Raw genomic sequence first — 5,235 nt, forward strand, 5'->3', positions numbered from 1 at the left:
TCATTCCGACACTGAGACCTCTAAGTCCAAGCCTAAGAGGTTCTGTACAGCTACATCAGCAGCGGCGTAGCATGAGTTGTCAGCACCCGGGGCAAGGCAAGTAATTTGCGCCCCCTAAACCAGGGCAAGGCAAGTAATTTGCGCCCCCCCAACCCCTAACCTGCCGCGTCAGGTGATCTGAGGTGAGTTGCCGCTGGCGCTGGCACCCAAACGACGCCGCTTGCCCAGAGGAGGAGGGGGGCAGAGAGGCGAGGAAAATGCAACATGGCCCAGCGGAGACGGGGCTGTGAGGAGGAGCTGCCTGGCGCGTCCTCCATGGCCCTGACGCGCGGGGACCGTGACGAGCGCTGAGAGCCGCTGCCTGCCGGACGCCTTCAGCCCGGACGCGCGCACAGCCCGTCGGTTCCGCGAGACATGCGGCTCTGCTACAGCCTGCGCCCGAGGCTCTTCGGCGACTCCGGAGGCAGCGAGCGCGCTCCCCCCCAGATGTTGCGCCCGGTGCGGCCGGCCCCCCTTGCACCCCCCACGCTACGCCACTGTACATCAGTGAATCAGCATAGAGAATCTGACTATCATTGACTTCAAGTACAGTTTTTATGCAGTGAGTGAAATGCATGCAACATGATCCAGCTAAGGATGCATGGAATTTGACTTCATCATGGATATGCCTATCTGGAGCCGCTTGCATGCCTGCTAATCAACCAGCAAGTCAGGCTGTATTCACATACCTTTGATCAATTCAAAACAAGTAGAATGAGAAGTTGATTTTCCACCAACCAAGCTAGGCAACCTTCTCCAGATACCAATCTATTATAGGGTAATCCACATAAGTCACACTTTACTGGACTGTAAAGAAGAAAGGAGGTATGAAAATCAAAGAGGTCATTGAAGAACAGATCTAGACAGCCTAAAAAAAACCTCAGAGCGCATCACACACGACAAAGTTTTGACACAAACAACACTTCTGTATAGGAAACAGTAATGACCTAAGCATGTGTTGGCACATTGGCTGACCACACAATTGTATGTTGTGCTGTATGGGCATGCATGTTCATGCCATTTGTAAGGCTCATAATTCTGAATCATGTCTCCCGCTGCTCAATTTAAACCCCTTACGCTGTGTAATGCCTGGATTGGGTAAAATATTACATGGATATTAACCTTCTCAGAGCATCTTTTGATAAGTATGGGAGTCAAACACCTTCATCAGGTCTATGAAGGTGATGTACAAGGAGGCGTCTCTGCTCTTGGCATTTCTCCTGCAGCTGGCACAGTGAGAAAATCATGTCAACTTTCGACCTCTGAGCCCCAATGTTGCATTGTGACTTAGGATAGATCCTGTCAGCAAGTGACTGTGATCTGTTGATAACTACATGACCTAAGGCTTTCCCCACAGTACTCAGCAGGGAGGTTTCACAGTAGTTGTTACAGTCGTGACTGTCACTTTTGTTCTTGTAGAGGGTCACAATGCTGGAGTTACCCATGTCTTCCAACACTGTTTTCCAACACTGCAAGAGAAGGCTGAGGAGGAGTTGAGGCCAGCTTTCAGCACTTCTGTTAAAATCCCCTCCTATCCTGGGGCTTTCCCATATGCCTGAGAATTGATGGCGTTATTCAGCACAGCAAGGGAGCGAGGGACATCCAGCTCTTCCAAGACAGGCAGAGTCTGGATGCTGTCAGTTGCTGTGTTGAAGACCATGTTTTCCTGTGAGTACAGTTCTTGGTAGTATTCTGCTCATCATTTCATCTGCTTGCTGCAGTCTGTGATGGTCTCTCCAGACAAGGTTTTCAGCGGTGTAGTTTTCCTGACTGTTGGTCCAAAGGCTTTCTTCATGCCTTCATCCATTTTGTGAGTATTGCCAGCATCAGCGGCAAGTTGAATGCTCTGACACAGCTTTAGCCAGTATCCATCAGCACATTGTCTGGCAATCCACTGGGCATTGCTGCTTGCCTTTGTCAATGCAGAAAGCATCTTCTTGCAGGGTGCATGCTTATGGTTCACAAGAACCTCATGCTTTGCAGTGATAACAGGCTTCATATCCTTTGAACTGAATTTATTACAGTCCCAGACCAGACTCACATACTGTACTAAACAATTAAGAAACACAATAAAATTAAATTTAAATTAACAATCAATATAACAATAAACAATACAATAATGGCAGCAGTTAAAATATGGTTTAAGTCTTAATCTCTACAATATTATCTATAATTTGCTTCTAAGTCCTTAGTCTTTACAATAGTACAGCTTGTTCCCTAAGTTTTATGGCAACCGCGCAAAATTTGGCCACCTTTAACATGATCTCTGGATCTTTGTCCTCTGTCAGAGATTTTCAACATTGAGGTTCGGGCCCACTTGGAATTTTCTGTATAACAGGGGTGATAAAAATCGAGCGTATATCCCTGTAAAAACAGCATCGTAGCGGACGTGAGAGATGGTTTCCACTTCTATCGTGCCGCAGGGGCAAACTCATTCCATGTTCAGTTTACCCGCGTATCTGACCTGCAACAAGGTGGATGGCAGTATGTTGAATCTAGTGAGGGTAAACGACTGTCTATATTACGGCTTCATATCCTTAATGCCGCGCTCAAACCAGTTGGTGATCTGCTGCTCTCTTTTGTCAAAATAGCTGTGTTGTAGGTTGCCTCTTGCATGTGGTTCTACCTTACTTTGTTGCTGTCTCTAGGGCAGTTCAGTAATGCTTGTTCGACAGAATCACGGAAGCATTCACAAAGGTCAGGTATGACTGTTCTGGAAGTGTTGATTCGAGGCCGCACTTTCTGCTGTGTGCTATAGGCCCTCTTTGGCTGGAGAAGGATCTTGCTTGCTACCAGGGAGTGATCCGTGTCATAGTCAGCACTGTGACAGCTCTGTGTGACATGAACACAACTCAGTGCCAATCACCTGGTGATAATAAAGTCCAGCTGGTGCCAGTGGCCTGATCTTGGGTGTCTCTAGAACACTTGTCATTTTGCCTTGGTAGAGAAGAATGTGTTTGTGATGCAGGGACTGTGATATGAGCACAACTGAAGCAGTCTTTGTGCAGTCTCATTCATGCTGCCAGTACCAAAGTGTCCTATGTGGTTGTTCCATGTGTGGTTATCATATCCAACTCTGGCATTGAAATCTCCCAGTGGGAATAGGTTTCTCAGGCTGGGACCCTTCTGACAGCCTGGTCTAGTTTCTCATAGAACTGTAAATCAGAGTACATAGTCGGAGCGTAAATGCTCAAGATGTTAACCAGACTGGAGATGGTTGAGGAATCCTGAATCCTACAGAATATTTATAGAAATATCTGTATGTTCTGTTAGATGTAACAGCCTAATGAAGTTAATTTTGAGCTGTGCTTCTGCAGATGATAACAAATTGATACCTGATGAATTAAGCAGTAGATTTTAAATAGGGCATATGGTAACATACTGAATGCAAGGTCAGAGTGAATTATGGATCTATTAATCACAATGATTATGTTCAAACAGCATCTTTTTAAGGTTCCACTGCAACCTGAAGTTCTTAACAAAGTACTAAAAAGTGCTTACACAATTACTTTTTAATAGTTCTTTTGGTGAGCATGAGTGTCTTGCTAACCAAAGGAACAGCAGATAAATACTTATTATATTATTTATGATCATACTACTAAATACATATGCCCACCCTTGGTTTTCTGAATTAAAAGAAAAAAATTTAAAGATTTTTAATAACTTGCATTTTTACAACAGAAGGGAAATCCTGAAATGTACTTCCCTTATGTGGTGGCAATTTCCTTACATAATTTGTTTGGACCTACTACTTACCTAGTTCAGCTTGCTTTGTGGTTTTTTAAATGTACAGCTACCTTGAATATACTCCTCATCTTGAAAAACAAGCCTCAGTGATTAACTGAAACTTTAAATTAATTAATATTTTGCGTAACTGTCATACTTATTTGATTTTAAAATCAATATTATTGTATTTGAACATGTTTAATAAAGATAACATTTCCCTTGACTGAATAACAGTCAAGTCATCAAAGGTGCATTTCCTGAATCAACAGATGCACCCAGTTTGTTCAGAGTAAAACCCACATCAGTACTGAATTCTGGGGAGAGACCTACGTAACAGTTATTCAGAATGTGACAAAATGTAACCATGTACTTGATGAATTTATGCTTCCTGAAACTCCTTCACAAAATGTTGTCTGCATTAAAATGTCAAATGTATCAGCACACAATTCTTTCTCCGAGATATTTGTGAACTCGGAGCTAAAATACATACACATTATATATAGTCCTCTATTCTTTTTCTAGGCTTTCCCTTTTGTTTTACAAGATGCAGAACCTCTGAGTGTGTCATTTGAGGGGGAAGGAGATGAAGCTTCTTAAGACTTGTCCCTCATATGATTTACCATCACCAAAACTATATTTCCCCCACCTACCCACTGAAGCTGCTTTTACCCCAGATGAATTGAAGATGTGGCTTAAAGATATTTGTGCATTTTATCTCCTTTTTATTCCATTGTGAAAAAGATTTGTGGGTTTCCTATAGGCAACTCATTGGCCACTGTGAGGACACAATTATGGACTAGATGGACATTTGGACAGATCCAGCAGGCAGGGCTGGCTCAAGACATTTTGGCACCTGAGACAGACCTCAAAATGGGGGGGGGACTCCCCACCAGGGAGTAAGAGTCAGGGAAGATCTCCATCAGGAACAGTGAGGAGGAGGAAAATATCAACATTGGGATCTGCTGACCTGGTGGACCTTTCCACCTGAGTCAGTTGCCCCACCTAGCCTCATAGGTGGGCCATCCCTGCCAGCAGGCCACTTCTTGAGTTCTTATCCATTTCTCTTCCAGAATACACCGAAGAATCAAAGGTATTTTATTAGTTCTTTTTCAGGACATTCCTATTTGACACAAAAGTTCAGAATACCAAATTAATCAAAATAACCAAATATATATCAGAGATCAAGCCAGATATAGATATCACAAGGGGTTCATTCTGACTGTACAGCACACCACATCAGATATTCATTCAGATCAAAAACTATGGTGGAGTTCCAAGTTTGCTTTATCTCTGTTAGGACATGTTACTATGGAAAAATCCCAGATCCACTACATTTGGTGGCATGAGTTTTGAGAGGCTCTGCTATTTAAATAGAAACAATCAACACTATATACAACATTTCCAAGAACTACTCGGCGTATTATTAAGCCATTTTAGGTCCAGTTTCTATGCTCCTCCTGTGATTTGGCT

The 5,235-nt window shown here is 43.4% G+C and overlaps 1 long non-coding RNA gene across 3 annotated transcripts in view; it reads right to left on the reverse strand.

Moving 5' to 3' along the window:
• The window catches only part of LOC309527814, a 3,863-nt gene extending 851 nt beyond the window's left edge, over positions 1–3,012 (reverse strand). The window contains exons 1-3 of one of the 3 annotated variants that reach the window (XR_014217370.1): positions 2,671–3,012; positions 2,292–2,503; positions 729–846 (exon numbers count right to left, since the gene is read on the reverse strand). This is a non-coding gene — a long non-coding RNA (uncharacterized lncRNA). Of the gene's footprint in view, positions 1–728; positions 847–2,291; positions 2,504–2,665 lie in introns of all 3 variants that reach the window. The other 2 variants (XR_014217369.1, XR_014217371.1) reach the window with 2 other exon arrangements.
• Positions 3,013–5,235: the final 2,223 nt, after the last annotated feature.

This window comes from Podarcis vaucheri (assembly GCF_965113315.1).
Source record: "Podarcis vaucheri genome assembly, chromosome: 2".
In the NCBI taxonomy this organism is placed as follows: Eukaryota; Metazoa; Chordata; class Lepidosauria; order Squamata; family Lacertidae; genus Podarcis; species Podarcis vaucheri.